Below are 21196 nucleotides of genomic sequence, written 5' to 3' on the forward strand. Positions count from 1 at the left end.
ACAACATCCTGTTTGAAGCCTCTCAGTGCCCACATCTGTCTGAGAACATCCTGTTTGAAGCCTCTCAGTGGCCACATCTGTCTGGTAAAATCCTGTTTGAAGCCTCTCAGGGGCCACATCTGTCTGGCAAAATCCTGTTTGAAGCCTCTCAGGGGCCAAATCTGTCTGAAAACATCCTTTTTGAAGCCTCTCAGTGGCCACATCTGTCTAACAACATCCTGTTTGAAGCCTCTCAGTGGCCACATCTGTTTGGCAACATCCTGTTTGAAGCCTCTCAGTGGCCACATCTGTCTGACAACATCCTGTTTGAAGCCTCTCAGGAGCCACATCTGTTTGAGAACATCCTGTTTGAAGCCTCTCAGTGGCCACATCTGTCTGACAACATCCTGTTTGAAGCTTCTCAGTGGCCACATCTGTCTGGCAAAATCCTGTTTGAAGCCTCTCAGGGGCCAAATCTGTCTGAAAACATCCTTTTTGAAGCCTCTCAGTGGCCACATCTGTTTGGCAACATCCTGTTTGAAGCCTCTCACTGGCCACATCTGTCTAACAACATCCTGTTTGAAGCCTCTCAGTGGCCAAATCTGTCTGAGAACATCCTGTTTGAAGCCTCTCAGTGGCCACATCTGTCTGACAACATCCTGTTTGAAGCCTCTCAGTGGCCACATCTGTCTGGCAACATCCTGTTTGAAGCCTCTCAGTGGCCACATCTGTCTGACAACATCCTGTTTGAAGACTCTCAGTGGCCACATCTGTCTGACAACATCCTGTTTGAAGCCTCTCAGTGGCCACATCTGTCTGAGAACATCCTGTTTGAAGCCTCTCAGTGGCCAAATCTGTCTGAGAACATCCTGTTTGAAGCCTCTCAGTGGCCACATCTGTCTGAGAACATCCTGTTTGAAGCCTCTCAGTGGCCACATCTGTCTGACAACATCCTGTTTGAAGCCTCTCAGTGGCCACATCTGTCTGACAACATCCTGTTTGAAGCCGCTCAGTGGCCACATCTGTCTGGCAACATCCTGTTTGAAGCCTCTCAGTGGCCACATATGTCTGGCAACATCCTGTTTGAAGCCTCTCAGTGGCAACATCTGTCTGAGAACATCCTGTTTGAAGCCTCTCAGGGGCCACATCTGTCTGACAACATCCTGTTTGAAGCCTCTCAGGGGCCACATCTGTCTGAGAACATCCTGTTTGAAGCCTCTCAGTGGCCACATCTGTCTGACAACATCCTGTTTGAAGCCTCTCAGTGGCCACATCTGTCTGGCAACATCCTGTTTGAAGCCTCTCAGTGGCCACATCTGTCTGACAACATCCTGTTTGAAGCCTCTCAGGGGCCACATCTGTCTGACAACATCCTGTTTGAAGCCTCTCAGTGGCCACATCTGTCTGACAACATCCTGTTTGAAGCCTCTCAGTGGCCACATCTGTCTGAAAACATCCTTTTTGAAGCCTCTCAGTGGCCAAATCTGTCTGGCAACATCCTGTTTGAAGCCTCTCAGTGGCCACATCTGTCTGACAACATCCTGTTTGAAGCCTCTCAGTGGCCAAATCTGTCTGAGAACATCCTGTTTGAAGCCTCTCAGGGGCCACATCTGTCTGAGAACATCCTGTTTGAAGCCTCTCAGTGGCCACATCTGTCTGACAACATCCTGTTTGAAGCCTCTCAGTGGCCACATCTGTCTGACAACATCCTGTTTGAAGCCTCTCAGTGGCCACATCTGTCTGGCAACATCCTGTTTGAAGCCTCTCAGGGGCCACATCTGTCTGAGAACATCCTGTTTGAAGCCTCTCAGTGGCCACATATGTCTAACAACATCCTGTTTGAAGCCTCTCAGTGGCCACATCTGTCTGGCAACATCCTGTTTGAAGCCTCTCAGTGGCCACATCTGTCTGGCAACATCCTGTTTGAAGCCTCTCAGTGGCCACATCTGTCTGGCAACATCCTGTTTGAAGCCTCTCAGTGGCCACATCTGTCTGAGAACATCCTGTTTGAAGCCTCTCAGTGGCCAGATCTGTCTGACAACATCCTGTTTGAAGCCTCTCAGTGGCCACATCTGTCTGACAACATCCTGTTTGAAGCCTCTCAGTGGCAACATCTGTCTGACAACATCCTGTTTGAAGCCTCTCAGGGGCCACATCTGTCTGAGAACATCCTGTTTGAAACCTCTCAGTGGCCACATCTGTCTGACAACATCCTGTTTGAAGCCTCTCAGTGGCCACATCTGTCTGAGAACATCCTGTTTGAAGCCTCTCAGTGGCCACATCTGTCTGACAACATCCTGTTTCAAGCCTCTCAGGGGCCACATCTGTCTGAGAACATCCTGTTTCAAGCCTCTCAGTGGCCACATCTGTCTGACAACATCCTGTTTGAAGCCTCTCAGGGGCCACATCTGTCTGAGAACATCCTGTTTGAAGCCTCTCAGGGGCCACATCTGTCTGACAACATCCTGTTTCAAGCCTCTCAGGGGCCACATCTGTCTGGCAACACCCTGTTTGAAGCCTCTTAGTGGCCACATCTGTCTGACAACATCCTGTTTGAAGCCTCTCAGTGGCCACATCTGTCTGGCAACACCCTGTTTGAAGCCTCTTAGTGGCCACATCTGTCTGACAACATCCTGTTTGAAGCCTCTCAGTGGCCACATCTGTCTGACAACATCCTGTTTGAAGCGTCTCAGTGGCCAAATCTGTTTGAGAACATCCTGTTTGAAGCCTCTCAGGGGCCACATCTGTCCGAGAACATCCTGTTTGAAGCCTCTCAGTGGCCACATCTGTCTGAGAACATCCTGCTTGAAGCCTCTCAGTGGCCACATCTGTCTGACAACATCCTGTTTGAAGCCTCTCAGTGGCCACATCTGTCTGACAACATCCTGTTTGAAGCCTCTCAGTGGCCACATCTGTCTGGCAACATCATGTTTGAAGCCTCTCAGGGGCCACATCTGTCTGAGAACATCCTGTTTGAAGCCTCTCAGTGGCCACATCTGTCTGAGAACATCCTGCTTGAAGCCTCTCAGTGGCCACATCTGTCTGACAACATCCTGTTTGAAGCCTCTCAGGGGCCACATCTGTCTGACAACATCCTGTTTGAAGCCTCTCAGGAGCCACATCTGTCTGAGAACATCCTGTTTGAAGCCTCTCAGTGGCCACATCTGTCTGACAACATCCTGTTTGAAGCCTCTCAGTGGCCACATCTGTCTGGCAACATCCTGTTTGAAGCCTCTCAGGGGCCACATCTGTCTGAAAACATCCTTTTTGAAGCCTCTCAGTGGCCACATCTGTCTAACAACATCCTGTTCGAAGCCTCTCAGTGGCCACATCTGTCTGACAACATCCTGTTTGAAGTCTCTCAGTGGCCACATCTGTCTGGCAACATCCTGTTTGAAGCCTCTCAGTGGCCACATCTGTCTGACAACATCCTGTTTGAAGACTCTCAGTGGCCACATCTGTCTGACAACATCCTGTTTGAAGCCTCTCAGTGGCCACATCTGTCTGACAACATCCTGTTTGAAGCCTCTCAGTGGCCAAATCTGTCTGAGAACATCCTGTTTGAAGCCTCTCAGGGGCCACATCTGTCTGAGAACATCCTGTTTGAAGCCTCTCAGTGGCCACATCTGTCTGACAACATCCTGTTTGAAGCCTCTCAGTGGCCACATCTGTCTGACAACATCCTGTTTGAAGCCTCTCAGGGGCCACATCTGTCTGAGAACATCCTGTTTGAAGCCTCTCAGTGGCCACATCTGTCTGACAACATCCTGTTTGAAGCCTCTCAGTGGCCACATATGTCTGGCAACATCCTGTTTGAAGCCTCTCAGGGGCCACATCTGTCTGACAACATCCTGTTTCAAGCCTCTCAGGGGCCACATCTGTCTGGCAACACCCTGTTTGAAGCCTCTCAGTGGCCACATCTGTCTGAGAACATCCTGTTTGAAGCCTCTCAGTGGCCACATCTGTCTGAAAACGTCCTGTTTGAAGCCTCTCAGTGGCCACATCTGTCTGACAACATCCTGTTTGAAGCGTCTCAGTGGCCAAATCTGTCTGAGAACATCCTGTTTGAAGCCTCTCAGGGGCCACATCTGTCTGAGAACATCCTGTTTGAAGCCTCTCAGTGGCCACATCTGTCTGATTACATCCTGCTTGAAGCCTCTCAGTGGCCACATCTGTCTAACAACATCCTGTTTGAAGCCTCTCAGTGGCCACATCTGTCTGACAACATCCTGTTTCAAGCCTCTCAGTGGCCACATCTGTCTGGCAACATCCTGTTTGAAGCCTCTCAGGGGCCACATCTGTCTGAGAGCATCCTGTTTGAAGCCTCTCAGTGGCCACATCTGTCTGACAACATCCTGTTTGAAGCCTCTCAGTGGCCACATCTGTCTGACAACATCCTGTTTGAAGCCTCTAAGTGGCCACATCTGTCTGGCAACATCCTGTTTGAAGCCTCTCAGTGGCCACATCTGTCTGGCAACATCCTGTTTGAAGCCTCTCAGTGGCCACATCTGTCTGACAACATCCTGTTTGAAGCCTCTCAGTGGCCACATCTGTCTGAGAACATCCTGTTTGAAGCTTCTCAGTGGCCACATCTGTCTGAGAACATCCTGTTTGAAGCCTCTCAGGGGCCACATCTGTCTGACAACATCCTGTTTGAAGCCTCTCAGTGGCCACATCTGTCTGGCAACATCCTGTTTGAAGCCTCTCAGTTGCCACATCTGTCTGACAACATCCTGTTTGAAGCCTCTCAGTGGCAACATCTGTCTGAGAACATCCTGTTTGAAGCCTCTCAGGGGCCACATCTGTCTGAGAACATCCTGTTTGAAGCCTCTCAGTGGCCACATCTGTCTGACAACATCCTGTTTGAAGCCTCTCAGTGGCCACATCTGTCTGGCAACATCCTGTTTGAAGCCTCTCAGTGGCCACATCTGTCTGGCAACATCCTGTTTGAAGCCTCTCAGGGGCCACATCTGTCTGAAAACATCCTTTTTGAAGCCTCTCAGTGGCCACATCTGTCTAACAACATCCTGTTTGAAGCCTCTCAGTGGCCACATCTGTCTGACAACATCCTGTTTGAAGCCTCTCAGTGGCCAAATCAGTCTAAGAACATCCTGTTTGAAGCCTCTCAGTGGCCACATCTGTCTGACAACATCCTGTTTGAAGCCTCTCAGTGGCCACATCTGTCAGACAACATCCTGTTTGAAGCCTCTCAGTGGCCAAATCTGTCTGAGAACATCCTGTTTGAAGCCTCTCAGGGGCCACATCTGTCTGAGAACATCCTGTTTGAAGCCTCTCAGTGGCCACATCTGTCTGACAACATCCTGTTTGAAGCCTCTCAGTGGCCACATCTGTCTGACAACATCCTGTTTGAAGCCTCTCAGTGGCCACATCTATCTGGCAACATCCTGTTTGAAGCCTCTCAGTGGCCACATCTGTCTGAGAACATCCTGTTTGAAGCCTCTCAGTGGCCAGATCTGTCTGACAACATCCTGTTTGAAGCCTCTCAGTGGCCAGATCTGTCTGACAACATCCTGTTTGAAGCCTCTCAGTGGCAACATCTGTCTGAGAACATCCTGTTTGAAGCCTCTCAGGGGCCACATCTGTCTGAGAACATCCTGTTTGAAGCCTCTCAGTGGCCACATCTGTCTGACAACATCCTGTTTGAAGCCTCTCAGTGGCCACATCTGTCTGGCAACATCCTGTTTGAAGCCTCTCAGTGGCCACATCTGTCTGGCAACATCCTGTTTGAAGCCTCTCAGGGGCCACATCTGTCTGAAAACATCCTTTTTGAAGCCTCTCAGTGGCCACATCTGTCTAACAACATCCTGTTTGAAGCCTCTCAGTGGCCACATCTGTCTGACAACATCCTGTTTGAAGCCTCTCAGTGGCCAAATCTGTCTGGCAACATCCTGTTTGAAGCCTCTCAGTGGCCACATCTGTCTGACAACATCCTGTTTGAAGCCTCTCAGTGGCCACATCTGTCTGACAACATCCTGTTTGAAGCCTCTCAGTGGCCAAATCTGTCTGAGAACATCCTGTTTGAAGCCTCTCAGTGGCCACATCTGTCTGAGAACATCCTGTTTGAAGCCTCTCAGTGGCCACATCTGTCTGACAACATCCTGTTTGAAGCCTCTCAGTGGCCACATCTATCTGACAACATCCTGTTTGAAGCCTCTCAGTGGCCACATCTGTCTGGCAACATCCTGTTTGAAGCCTCTCAGGGGCCACATCTGTCTGAGAACATCCTGTTTGAAGCCTCTCAGTGGCCACATCTGTCTGACAACATCCTGTTTCAAGCCTCTCAGTGGCCACATCTGTCTGACAACATCTATTTTGAAGCCTCTCAGTGGCCACATCTGTCTGACAACATCCTGTTTGAAGCCTCTCAGTGGCCACATCTGTCTGGCAACATCCTGTTTGAAGCCTCTCAGTGGCCACATCTGTCTGGCAACATCCTGTTTGAAGCCTCTCAGTGGCCACATCTGTCTGAGAACATCCTGTTTGAAGCCTCTCAGTGGCCAGATCTGTCTGACAACATCCTGTTTGAAGCCTCTCAGTGGCCACATCTGTCTGACAACATCCTGTTTGAAGCCTCTCAGTGGCAACATCTGTCTGACAACATCCTGTTTGAAGCCTCTCAGGGGCCACATCTGTCTGAGAACATCCTGTTTGAAGCCTCTCAGTGGCCACATCTGTCTGACAACATCCTGTTTGAAGCCTCTCAGTGGCCACATCTGTCTGAGAACATCCTGTTTGAAGCCTCTCAGTGGCCACATCTGTCTGACAACATCCTGTTTCAAGCCTCTCAGGGGCCACATCTGTCTGAGAACATCCTGTTTGAAGCCTCTCAGTGGCCACATCTGTCTGACAACATCCTGTTTGAAGCCTCTCAGGGGCCACATCTGTCTGAGAACATCCTGTTTGAAGCCTCTCAGTGGCCACATCTCTCTGACAACATCCTGTTTGAAGCCTCTCAGTGGCCACATCTGTCTGAGAACATCCTGTTTGAAGCCTCTCAGGGGCCACATCTGTCTGACAACATCCTGTTTCAAGCCTCTCAGGGGCCACATCTGTCTGGCAACACCCTGTTTGAAGCCTCTCAGTGGCCACATCTGTCTGAGAACATCCTGTTTGACGCCTCTCAGTGGCCACATCTGTCTGACAACATCCTGTTTGAAGCCTCTCAGTGGCCACATCTGTCTGACAACATCCTGTTTGAAGCGTCTCAGTGGCCAAATCTGTCTGAGAACATCCTGTTTGAAGCCTCTCAGGGGCCACATCTGTCTGAGAACATCCTGTTTGAAGCCTCTCAGTGGCCACATCTGTCTGAGAACATCCTGCTTGAAGCCTCTCAGTGGCCACATCTGTCTGACAACATCCTGTTTGAAGCCTCTCAGTGGCCACATCTGTCTGACAACATCCTGTTTGAAGCCTCTCAGTGGCCACATCTGTCTGGCAACATCCTGTTTGAAGCCTCTCAGGGGCCACATCTGTCTGAGAGCATCCTGTTTGAAGCCTCTCAGTGGCCACATCTGTCTAACAACATCCTGTTTGAAGCCTCTCAGTGGCCACATCTGTCTGACAACATCCTGTTTGAAGCCTCTAAGTGGCCACATCTGTCTGGCAACATCATGTTTGAAGCCTCTCAGTGGCCACATCTGTTTGGCAACATCCTGTTTGAAGCCTCTCAGTGGCCACATCTGTCTGACAACATCCTGTTTGAAGCCTCTCAGTGCCCACATCTGTCTGAGAACATCCTGTTTGAAGCCTCTCAGTGGCCACATCTGTCTGGTAAAATCCTGTTTGAAGCCTCTCAGGGGCCACATCTGTCTGGCAAAATCCTGTTTGAAGCCTCTCAGGGGCCAAATCTGTCTGAAAACATCCTTTTTGAAGCCTCTCAGTGGCCACATCTGTCTAACAACATCCTGTTTGAAGCCTCTCAGTGGCCACATCTGTTTGGCAACATCCTGTTTGAAGCCTCTCAGTGGCCACATCTGTCTGACAACATCCTGTTTGAAGCCTCTCAGGAGCCACATCTGTCTGAGAACATCCTGTTTGAAGCCTCTCAGTGGCCACATCTGTCTGACAACATCCTGTTTGAAGCCTCTCAGTGGCCACATCTGTCTGGCAAAATCCTGTTTGAAGCCTCTCAGGGGCCAAATCTGTCTGAAAACATCCTTTTTGAAGCCTCTCAGTGGCCACATCTGTCTAACAACATCCTGTTTGAAGCCTCTCAGTGGCCAAATCTGTCTGAGAACATCCTGTTTGAAGCCTCTCAGTGGCCACATCTGTCTGACAACATCCTGTTTGAAGCCTCTCAGTGGCCACATCTGTCTGGCAACATCCTGTTTGAAGCCTCTCAGTGGCCACATCTGTCTGACAACATCCTGTTTGAAGACTCTCAGTGGCCACATCTGTCTGACAACATCCTGTTTGAAGCCTCTCAGTGGCCACATCTGTCTGAGAACATCCTGTTTGAAGCCTCTCAGTGGCCAAATCTGTCTGAGAACATCCTGTTTGAAGCCTCTCAGTGGCCACATCTGTCTGAGAACATCCTGTTTGAAGCCTCTCAGTGGCCACATCTGTCTGACAACATCCTGTTTGAAGCCTCTCAGTGGCCACATCTGTCTGACAACATCCTGTTTGAAGCCTCTCAGTGGCCACATCTGTCTGACAACATCCTGTTTGAAGCCTCTCAGTGGCCACATCTGTCTGGCAACATCCTGTTTGAAACCTCTCAGGGGCCACATCTGTCTGAGAACATCCTGTTTGAAGCCTCTCAGTGGCCACATCTGTCTAACAACATCCTGTTTGAAGCCTCTCAGTGGCCACATCTGTCTGACAACATCCTGTTTGAAGCCGCTCAGTGGCCACATCTGTCTGGCAACATCCTGTTTGAAGCCTCTCAGTGGCCACATATGTCTGGCAACATCCTGTTTGAAGCCTCTCAGTGGCAACATCTGTCTGAGAACATCCTGTGTGAAGCCTCTCAGGGGCCACATCTGTCTGACAACATCCTGTTTGAAGCCTCTCAGGGGCCACATCTGTCTGAGAACATCCTGTTTGAAGCCTCTCAGTGGCCACATCTGTCTGACAACATCCTGTTTGAAGCCTCTCAGTGGCCACATCTGTCTGGCAACATCCTGTTTGAAGCCTCTCAGTGGCCACATCTGTCTGAAAACATCCTTTTTGAAGCCTCTCAGTATCCACATCTGTCTAACAACATCCTGTTTGAAGCCTCTCAGTGGCCACATCTGTCTGACAACATCCTGTTTGAAGCCTCTCAGTGGCCAAATCTGTCTGGCAACATCCTGTTTGAAGCCTCTCAGTGGCCACATCTGTCTGACAACATCCTGTTTGAAGCCTCTCAGTGGCCACATCTGTCTGACAACATCCTGTTTGAAGCCTCTCAGTGGCCAAATCTGTCTGAGAACATCCTGTTTGAAGCCTCTCAGGGGCCACATCTGTCTGAGAACATCCTGTTTGAAGCCTCTCAGTGGCCACATCTGTCTGACAACATCCTGTTTGAAGCCTCTCAGTGGCCACATCTGTCTGACAACATCCTGTTTGAAGCCTCTCAGTGGCCACATCTGTCTGGCAACATCCTGTTTGAAGCCTCTCAGGGGCCACATCTGTCTGAGAACATCCTGTTTGAAGCCTCTCAGTGGCCACATATGTCTAACAACATCCTGTTTGAAGCCTCTCAGTGGCCACATCTGTGTGGCAACATCCTGTTTGAAGCCTCTCAGTGGCCACATCTGTCTGGCAACATCCTGTTTGAAGCCTCTCAGTGGCCACATCTGTCTGGCAACATCCTGTTTGAAGCCTCTCAGTGGCCACATCTGTCTGAGAACATCCTGTTTGAAGCCTCTCAGTGGCCAGATCTGTCTGACAACATCCTGTTTGAAGCCTCTCAGTGGCCACATCTGTCTGACAACATCCTGTTTGAAGCCTCTCAGTGGCAACATCTGTCTGACAACATCCTGTTTGAAGCCTCTCAGGGGCCACATCTGTCTGAGAACATCCTGTTTGAAACCTCTCAGTGGCCACATCTGTCTGACAACATCCTGTTTGAAGCCTCTCAGTGGCCACATCTGTCTGAGAACATCCTGTTTGAAGCCTCTCAGTGGCCACATCTGTCTGACAACATCCTGTTTCAAGCCTCTCAGGGGCCACATCTGTCTGAGAACATCCTGTTTGAAGCCTCTCAGTGGCCACATCTGTCTGACAACATCCTGTTTGAAGCCTCTCAGGGGCCACATCTGTCTGAGAACATCCTGTTTGAAGCCTCTCAGGGGCCACATCTGTCTGACAACATCCTGTTTAAAGCCTCTCAGGGGCCACATCTGTCTGGCAACACCCTGTTTGAAGCCTCTTAGTGGCCACATCTGTCTGACAACATCCTGTTTGAAGCCTCTCAGTGGCCACATCTGTCTGACAACATCCTGTTTGAAGCGTCTCAGTGGCCAAATCTGTTTGAGAACAACCTGTTTGAAGCCTCTCAGGGGCCACATCTGTCTGAGAACATCCTGTTTGAAGCCTCTCAGTGGCCACATCTGTCTGAGAACATCCTGCTTGAAGCCTCTCAGTGGCCACATCTGTCTGACAACATCCTGTTTGAAGCCTCTCAGTGGCCACATCTGTCTGACAACATCCTGTTTGAAGCCTCTCAGTGGCCACATCTGTCTGGCAACATCCTGTTTGAAGCCTCTCAGGGGCCACATCTGTCTGAGAACATCCTGTTTGAAGCCTCTCAGTGGCCACATCTGTCTGAGAACATCCTGCTTGAAGCCTCTCAGTGGCCACATCTGTCTGACAACATCCTGTTTGAAGCCTCTCAGTGGCCACATCTGTCTGACAACATCCTGTTTCAAGCCTCTCAGTGGCCACATCTGTCTGACAACATCCATTTTGAAGCCTCTCAGTGGCCACATCTGTCTGACAACATCCTGTTTGAAGCCTCTCAGTGGCCACATCTGTCTGGCAACATCCTGTTTGAAGCCTCTCAGTGGCCACATCTGTCTGGCAACATCCTGTTTGAAGCCTCTCAGTGGCCACATCTGTCTGAGAACATCCTGTTTGAAGCCTCTCAGTGGCCAGATCTGTCTGACAACATCCTGTTTGAAGCCTCTCAGTGGCCACATCTGTCTGACAACATCCTGTTTGAAGCCTCTCAGTGGCAACATCTGTCTGACAACATCCTGTTTGAAGCCTCTCAGTGGCCACATCTGTCTGAGAACATCCTGTTTGAAGCCTCTCAGTGGCCACATCTGTCTGACAACATCCTGTTTCAAGCCTCTCAGGGGCCACATCTGTCTGAGAACATCCTGTTTGAAGCCTCTCAGTGGCCACATCTGTCTGACAACATCCTGTTTCAAGCCTCTCAGGGGCCACATCTGTCTGAGAACATCCTGTTTGAAGCCTCTCAGTGGCCACATCTCTCTGACAACATCCTGTTTGAAGCCTCTCAGTGGCCACATCTGTCTGAGAACATCCTGTTTGAAGCCTCTCAGGGGCCACATCTGTCTGACAACATCCTGTTTGAAGCCTCTCAGTGGCCAAATCTGTCTGACAACATCCTGTTTCAAGCCTCTCAGGGGCCACATCTGTCTGGCAACACCCTGTTTGAAGCCTCTCAGTGGCCACATCTGTCTGAGAACATCCTGTTTGACGCCTCTCAGTGGCCACATCTGTCTGACAACATCCTGTTTGAAGCCTCTCAGTGGCCACATCTGTCTGACAACATCCTGTTTGAAGCGTCTCAGTGGCCAAATCTGTCTGAGAACATCCTGTTTGAAGCCTCTCAGGGGCCACATCTGTCTGAGAACATCCTGTTTGAAGCCTCTCAGTGGCCACATCTGTCTGAGAACATCCTGCTTGAAGCCTCTCAGTGGCCACATCTGTCTGCCAACATCCTGTTTGAAGCCTCTCAGGGGCCACATCTGTCTGAGAGCATCCTGTTTGAAGCCTCTCAGTGGCCACATCTGTCTAACAACATCCTGTTTGAAGCCTCTCAGTGGCCACATCTGTCTGACAACATCCTGTTTGAAGCCTCTAAGTGGCCACATCTGTCTGGCAACATCATGTTTGAAGCCTCTCAGTGGCCACATCTGTTTGGCAACATCCTGTTTGAAGCCTCTCAGTGGCCACATCTGTCTGACAACATCCTGTTTGAAGCCTCTCAGTGCCCACATCTGTCTGAGAACATCCTGTTTGAAGCCTCTCAGTGGCCACATCTGTCTGGTAAAATCCTGTTTGAAGCCTCTCAGGGGCCACATCTGTCTGGCAAAATCCTGTTTGAAGCCTCTCAGGGGCCAAATCTGTCTGAAAACATCCTTTTTGAAGCCTCTCAGTGGCCACATCTGTCTGACAACATCCTGTTTGAAGCCTCTCAGTGGCCACATCTGTCTGGCAACATCCTGTTTGAAGCCTCTCAGGGGCCACATCTGTCTGAAAACATCCTTTTTGAAGCCTCTCAGTGGCCACATCTGTCTAACAACATCCTGTTTGAAGCCTCTCAGTGGCCACATCTGTCTGACAACATCCTGTTTGAAGCCTCTCAGTGGCCACATCTGTCTGGCAACATCCTGTTTGAAGCCTCTCAGTGGCCACATCTGTCTGACAACATCCTGTTTGAAGACTCTCAGTGGCCACATCTGTCTGACAACATCCTGTTTGAAGCCTCTCAGTGGCCACATCTGTCTGACAACATCCTGTTTGAAGCCTCTCAGTGGCCAAATCTGTCTGAGAACATCCTGTTTGAAGCCTCTCAGGGGCCACATCTGTCTGAGAACATCCTGTTTGAAGCCTCTCAGTGGCCACATCTGTCTGACAACATCCTGTTTGAAGCCTCTCAGTGGCCACATCTGTCTGACAACATCCTGTTTGAAGCCTCTCAGTGGCCACATCTGTCTGACAACATCCTGTTTGAAGCCTCTCAGTGGCCACATCTGTCTGGCAACATCCTGTTTGAAACCTCTCAGGGGCCACATCTGTCTGAGAACATCCTGTTTGAAGCCTCTCAGTGGCCACATCTGTCTAACAACATCCTGTTTGAAGTCTCTCAGTGGCCACATCTGTCTGACAACATCCTGTTTGAAGCCTCTCAGTGGCCACATCTGTCTGGCAACATCCTGTTTGAAGCCTCTCAGTGGCCACATATGTCTGGCAACATCCTGTTTGAAGCCTCTCAGTGGCCACATCTGTCTGAGAACATCCTGTTTGAAGCCTCTCAGTGGCCAGATCTGTCTGACAACATCCTGTTTGAAGCCTCTCAGTGGCCACATCTGTCTGAGAACATCCTGTTTGAAGCCTCTCAGTGGCCAGATCTGTCTGACAACATCCTGTTTCAAGCCTCTCAGTGGCCACATCTGTCTGAGAACATCCTGTTTGAAGCCTCTCAGTGGCCACATCTGTCTGAGAACATCCTGTTTGAAGCCTCTCAGTGGCCACATCTGTCTGTCTGTCTGAAAACATCCTGTTTGAAGCCTCTCAGTGGCCACATCTGTCTGACAACATCCTGTTTGAAGCCTCTCAGGGGCCACATCTGTCTGAGAACATCCTGTTTGAAGCCTCTCAGGGGCCACATCTGTCTGAGAACATCCTGTTTGAAGCCTCTCAGTGGCCACATCTGTCTAACAACATCCTGTTTGAAGCCTCTCAGTGGCCACATCTGTCTGACAACATCCTGTTTGAAGCCTCTCAGTGGCCACATCTGTCTGGCAACATCCTGTTTGAAGCCTCTCAGTGGCCAAATCTGTCTGGCAACATCCTGTTTGAAGCCTCTCAGCAGCCACATCTGTCTGAGAACATCCTGTTTGAAGCCTCTCAGTGGCCAGATCTGTCTGACAACATCCTGTTTCAAGCCTCTCAGTGGCCACATCTGTCTGAGAACATCCTGTTTGAAGCCTCTCAGGGGCCACATATGTCTGACAACATCCTGTTTCAAGCCTCTCAGTGGCCACATCTGTCTGACAACATCCTGTTTGAAGCCTCTCAGTGGCCACATCTGTCTGACAACATCCTGTTTGAAGCCTCTCAGTGGCAACATCTGTATGAGAACATCCTGTTTGAAGCCTCTCAGTGGCCACATCTGTCTGACAACATCCTGTTTGAAGCCTCTCAGTGGCAACATCTGTATGAGAACATCCTGTTTGAAGCCTCTCAGTGGCCACATCTGTCTGACAACATCCTGTTTGAAGCCTCTCAGTGGCCACATCTGTCTGACAACATCCTGTTTGAAGCCTCTCAGTGGCCACATCTGTCTGAGAACATCCTGTTTGAAGCCTCTCAGGGGCCACATCTGTCTGAGAACATCCTGTTTGAAGCCTCTTAGTGGCCACATCTGTCTGGCAACATCCTGTTTGAAGCCTCTCAGGGGCCACATCTGTCTGAGAACATCCTGTTTGAAGCCTCTCAGTGGCCACATCTGTCTAACAACATCCTGTTTGAAGCCTCTCAGTGGCCACATCTGTCTAACAACATCCTGTTTGAATCCTCTCAGTGGCCACATCTGTCTGGCAACATCCTGTTTGAAGCCTCTCAGTGGCCACATCTGTCTGACAACAACCTGTTTGAAGCCTCTCAGTGGCCACATCTGTCTGGCAACACCCTGTTTGAAGCCTCTCAGTGGCCACATCTGTCTGAGAACATCCTGTTTGAAGCCTCTCAGTGGCCACATCTGTCTGACAACATCCTGTTTGAAGCCTCTCAGTGGCCACATCTGTCTGACAACATCCTGTTTGAAGCCTCTCAGTGGCCAAATCTGTCTGACAACATCTTGTTTGAAGCCTCTCAGTGGCCACATCTGTCTGGTAACATCCTGTTTGAAGCCTCTCAGTGGCCACATCTGTCTGAAAACATCCTGTTTGAAGCCTCTCATTGGCCACATCTGTCTGACAACATCCTGTTTGAAGCCTCTCAGTGGCCACATCTGTCTGGCAACATCATTTTTGAAGCCTCTCAGTGGCCACATCTGTCTGAGAACATCCTGTTTGAAGCCTCTCAGTGGCCAAATCTGTCTGGCAACATCCTGTTTGAAGCCTCTCAGTGGCCACATCTGTCTGACAACATCCTGTTTGAAGCCTCTCAGTGGCCACATCTGTCTGACAACATCCTGTTTCAAGCCTCTCAGTGGCCACATCTGTCTGACAACATCCTGTTTGAAGCCTCTCAGTGCCCACATCTGTCTGACAACATCCTGTTTGAAGCCTCTCAGTGGCCACATCTGTCTGACAACATCCTGTTTGAAGCCTCTCAGTGGCCAAATCTGTCTGACAACATCCTGTTTGAAGCCTCTCAGTGGCCACATCTGTCTGACAACATCCTGTTTGAAGCCCCTCAGTGGCCACATCTGTCTGGCAACATCCTTTTTGAAGCCTCTTAGTGGCCACATCTGTCTGACAACATCCTGTTTGAAGCCTCTCAGTGGCCACATCTGTCTGACAACATCCTGTTTGAAGCCTCTCAGTGTCCACATCTGTCTGGCAACATCCTGTTTGAAGCCTCTCAGGGGCCACATCTGTCTGAGAACATCCTGTTTGAAGCCTCTCAGTGGCCACATCTGTCTGACAACATCCTGTTTCAAGCCTCTCAGTGGCCACATCTGTCTGACAACATCCTGTTTGAAGCCTCTCAGTGGCCACATTTGTCTGACAACATCCTGTTTGAAGCCTCTCAGTGGCCACATCTGTCTGACAACATCCTGTTTGAAGCCTCTCAGTGGCCACATCTGTCTGTCTGTCTGAGAACATCCTGTTTGAAGCCTCTCAGGGGCCACATCTGTCTGACAACATCCTGTTTGAAGCCTTTCAGTGGCCACATCTGTCTGAAAACATCCTGTTTGAAGCCTCTCAGTGGCCACATCTGTCTGACAACATCCTGTTTCAAACCTCTCAGTGGCCACATCTGTCTGACAACATCCTGTATGAAGCCTCTCAGTGGCCACATCTGTCTGACAACATCCTGTTTGAAGCCTCTCAGTGGCCACATCTGTCTGACAACATCCTCTTTCAAGCCTCTCAGTGGCCACATCTGTCTGACAATATCCTGTTTGAAGCCTCTCAGTGGCCACATCTGTCTGACAACATCCTGTTTGAAGCCTCTCAGGGGCCACATCTGTCTGACAACATCCTGTGTGAAGCCTCTCAGTGGCCACATCTGTCTGACAACATCCTGTATGAAGCCTCTCAGTGGCCACATCTGTCTGACAACATCCTGTTTCAAGCCTCTCAGTGGCCACATCTGTCTGACAACATCCTGTTTGAAGCCTCTCAGTGGCCACATCTGTCTGACAACATCCTGTGTGAAGCCTCTCAGTGGCCACATCTGTCTGACAACATCCTGTATGAAGCCTCTCAGTGGCCACATCTGTCTGACAACATCCTGTATGAAGCCTCTCAGTGGCCACATCTGTCTGACAACATCCTGTTTCAAGCCTCTCAGTGGCCACATCTGTCTGACAACATCCTGTTTGAAGCCTCTCAGTGGCCACATCTGTCTGACAACATCCTGTGTGAAGCCTCTCAGTGGCCACATCTGTCTGACAACATCCTGTTTGAAGCCTCTCAGTGGCCAGCATAGCCGTGGGAACTAGGGGTGCAGGGGGTGCGGCTGCACCCCCTGCTGAATGTGCATTGCGAGATGGTGGGGAGCTAACAAAAATATATTTCATGAAAACCTATTGTACAGCGTACAGCGTGCGGCACGCGAGTCCTGCTCCTGCGTGTAGGCTCATTCCATGAGGAGGCTGAGAATGAGACGTGGTTTATGATATTATGGCACCTCTGGTTTAATGTCCACTGTATGTCTGTCTGTCTGTGCTCGTCATCCACAGAGACCCTCGATGGAGGTGTGGCCAACAAGTTCAGCCCAGCAACATTCTGTTCTCTATATAGCCGAATTTTTTTTAAATGCTGCCGCCGAGCAGTAATGTACGCATAGTTATTTTTTTGAGTTTTGAGTTATTTTCGATGATGCTGTTATTGCAGCTACCTCCGCGCAGCATGTAGTTAATTCTTAATTAGTTCTGTTAGTGATTACTTTCGACTGATGCTGTGTGAGCTGACGTGGGACACATCACACACATGAGTTCAGTAGGCCTAATGTATAGGCTACCCTTGTTGCCATGAATTTTTAGTACTTTAATAAAATGCAATATTTTACCAGTTGATGAGGCTGCATACTTTTTTTTGGAATGGTATGTGTGTTTGCGTTGACCATAACGAGGGCGAAAAAGCCGCCACTGACCTAAACTGTGTGTTCAGGACACGATTAAACACAATGTAACAACAGGAACTTAAACAACGTTCTAATATAATTAAAGCTCGCAACAATGTTGCAAAATATGCGCCCTTTACACACGAGCACGGATAGAGTTCCACGGTCAGATTGCAGGAAAGGCTCCGTTTTTTGCTCATTAAAATATTTCATTGAAGGAGATATATACAGCTATTTATTGTATTTACATAATATTCTACAAGTTTGAGAACCCCCCCCCCCTTTTCTTTTTTTTCTTTTTTTTTTTTTTAAACCGCACCCCCTGTTAAAAACTACTTCCCACGGCCCTGGTGGCCAGGCGCTGTTAAGTGTATGTTCTCAGACATACACTTAAAGGGCTATTCCACTGCTTGTTTAGCATGTGGATCATCCTACATTAGTTCCTTTGTGAAAGCCACAATACTGCATCACAGAGTGGTCCAATCTGAACAGAATAAATCTACATTCTTTAAAACACACAGTAAGAGGGAGCCGTGAATAACTAAAACTTTCACATGTATTAGTGCACACACCTCAGCACACGCAGGGGGTCACATTGTGAAATTATTATGTGTGGGACTTTTGATTGCATGACACAATGAATATGAGTAAATATCTAGGATTTCAAACTGACTTTCAACTGGTTTTTGTTTGATTTTATTTCTAGCTATTTGTGGTGTATGTGTAGCTCCTAGTTTGACCAGTGCGTATAATCTTAATCTGTATGTATCTTCCAGTTCTCTTCAAATGAACTAATATGAACTTTGTATCATACATAGTAAGTCAGTAATGACAAATAACCCATGAATAAGCAGTAACAGAATACTTTATCAGACCATCCACTTCCAGCAGAAACTCACTCTGAAGCTGTTTGTCGACTCGTCACCAAAGCAGTGGGTTACACACTGGGCATCTTTTTCAACAGATTTAAAAAGCCATGTTTGGTTCTCATTCTGAGCAAGCCTGATTTCCATTTCCACATTTAGGAACACTGTTTACACTCCAACTAAGAACAAATGACAATAAAAACAACAGCTAAAAAGAAGCAGACTTTTAGAGAATGTGAAAGTGAGACACTGGAGAAAAGTGGCATCTCAGGTTTGGAATCATAAACTGAACAACAAAAGAGATCAATTCTGTTAGTTCAGAGCAGAAGAAAAGGAAATGCTTGCATTATAAAACAAGACGCATAATGTGGAGCCAGTTCCTCATCTGTTGGAAGCTTTGAGCAACACGTGAGCAAACGGTCCTCTGTTCCAGTCAATCATTCTGTAAATATATGCTCAGGGAGGCCTGCCGACCATTCTTACACACTGTGATGCACATGCTGGTTCAAATCCTTATCAGACTCAGTATTTTCACCTCAACACCAAATGTGCTGGGAATAAGTCAAAGTTAAAAATAAACCATGTTAGGTTAATCAGCTTCCAGGATGTACCCTGCCTCTGGACCTGGGACAGCTGGGATAGGCTCCGCCTCCCCTTAATCAGATGAAGCGGGTGTAGAAAATGAATAAATAAATGAATGGACGGATGGATGATGGATGGATGGATGGATGGATGGATGGATGGATGGATGGATGGATGGTGGATGGATGGATGGATGGATGGATGGATGGACGGATGGATGGATGGATGGATGGATGGATGGATGGATGGATGGATGGATGGACGGATGGATGGACGGATGATGGATAGATGGATGGATGGATGGATGGACGGATGATGGATGGATGGATGGATGGATGGATGGATGGATGGATGGACGGACGGACGGATGGATGGATGGATGGATGGATGGATGGATGGATGGATGGATGGATGGATGGACAGATGATGGATGGATGATGGATGGATGGATGGATGGACGGATGATGGATGGATGGATGGATGGATGGATGGATGGATGATGGATGGATGGATGGATGGATGGATGGATGGATGGACGGACGGACGGACGGACGGACGGACGGACGGATGATGGATGGATGGATGGATGGATGGATGGATGGATGGACGGATGGATGGATGGATGGATGGATGGATGGATGGATGGATGGATGGACGGACGGATGGATGATGGATGGATGGATAAGACAAAGATTCTTCTGGATTTCATGAGGAGCAGGAATAAGTCCAACTCTTAGAAGAGGGATGGAGGTCTGCACATACCTGAATAACAGACTGAACTAGAAAGTCAACTCTTTGGTTGTCAACAATAAGGAACAGAGCAAAGGCTACTTCTTCTGTCTTTGTGCCTTCTTCATGCGAAGCTGTTACCGGCTTCCTTGTTGTCCTGCGACCCTTCCTGCATACCCTGGAAACCCCTTTGAGGATGCAGGGACTCTCTTTTAATGGTTAGATCAACCTGGTCTCCTCTCTGGATGCTATCACAGCCCTTTCCTCTTTTTTTCAGGTTGTAAATTCCTGTGCATGCTCCCAAAATCCAAAGCGGAATGTTTTCACCCCAGCAACAAACCAAATTATGGCTCTGTGTGATCTGGAACACAGCTACCTCTTTGTGTTTAACCAGACTGAGCATCAGTCTCAATGAGGTTTTTTGTATCTATTTATCTATAAGTCTTACAGGATATAATATAATGATTGTTATTACATATGAAGTATGAGTTCCAGTGACACAGGTACCTCAAAGACATTTTAAGGCATACATAAATCATTTTTATGGAAAATAATCATTAAATTTAGATGAACGGGAATTTCTTCCTCTGGGTTAGAAAGGTTTATTCGATGTCCTCAGAAAGAAAATTCAGGTTTTTAGTAGCAAATATTCATTGAAGTCAACACAAATCACTCAGTTTAAAGAAAAATATCTTTAACTCTGAGGTGACATTTTGTTTCAGAACCAGGTGCCGTGTATGAGGTCAGACTGGCAGCCTACAATGGAAATGGAGAGAGTGATTGCTCCAAGAGGCTGGTGTCACTGGCAGAGCAAGGCGTCCATGACGAAATCACCGGTAAGTGTGATGACACTGTGTTCCGGACGGGCTTAAACATATTACCACTCAGTAGGCCTTTATAAAACACAATAACTTTGCAGAAAGCAGTTTCATCAATATTTCCATTATTTGACCGAAATAATTCCCACGTTTTTGTAGACGTACACTTCAAAGCAATCCAGTGCCTGAAGTTAGCATCACTGTAAGGAATAAAAGTTCAAAAGTTGTTTGATAGTGTAAATTAAAAACAGAAATGGAAATATTGTCATATTATGTGGCTTATTCAAACCCAGTTATGATCTAAGGTCCCCGTTTTCAAGAAATTTGGAAGTCACAGAATTAAAGATTTCAAACGCTGAGGCTACTGTTTTCAGGATAAGAACGTTTTCCCAGCGCCTTCCCCTGCCTGGACAGCTCTGAGACTGAAATGAAAACTCATATCATTGACTCCAATAATATTGCATGTTGCTTCTTTTTTTTTCCAAGGAGGAAACAGTCTATGCCAGTGCAGGGATGGGGAGATGTCTCTGAGCAGCGTTGTCATTGGCATCCACATCGGCACCGCCTGCATCATCTTCTGTGTTCTCTTTCTCATATTTGGGTATCGTCGCAGGCAAGTGTCAACATTTTCTTAGCTGTGTAAATATGTACATTAAGCACCATTAATAGTTTTTCTTCGATAATAAAAATGAATATTCATTATTCATCATGTTCACTGATATCCTGCTCAACTAAACTCTTCTAGTGATCACCCTAGATGAAAAGTTCTTTAGTCATGTTGATATGTAGCTCAATCTGTTCTCTTACCCGCAGTCTGTTTTGCAGTAAAGGCACACAAGACAGCTGGTCTGTATCAACAATTAATACAGGACACATCCCTAAAGGTGGAGCAAACTGTGCCAGGGTGGAGTCTGAGACTCAGGTAAGCTGTGCAGCTATATTCCATTTTCAGGAGTTTGTCTTGGTTTTGGTTTTGGTCCATAGACTAAATGCTAAAGTCATCTT

This window comes from Odontesthes bonariensis, chromosome 18, assembly GCF_027942865.1.
Source record: "Odontesthes bonariensis isolate fOdoBon6 chromosome 18, fOdoBon6.hap1, whole genome shotgun sequence".
NCBI classification, from domain to species: domain Eukaryota; kingdom Metazoa; phylum Chordata; class Actinopteri; order Atheriniformes; family Atherinopsidae; genus Odontesthes; species Odontesthes bonariensis.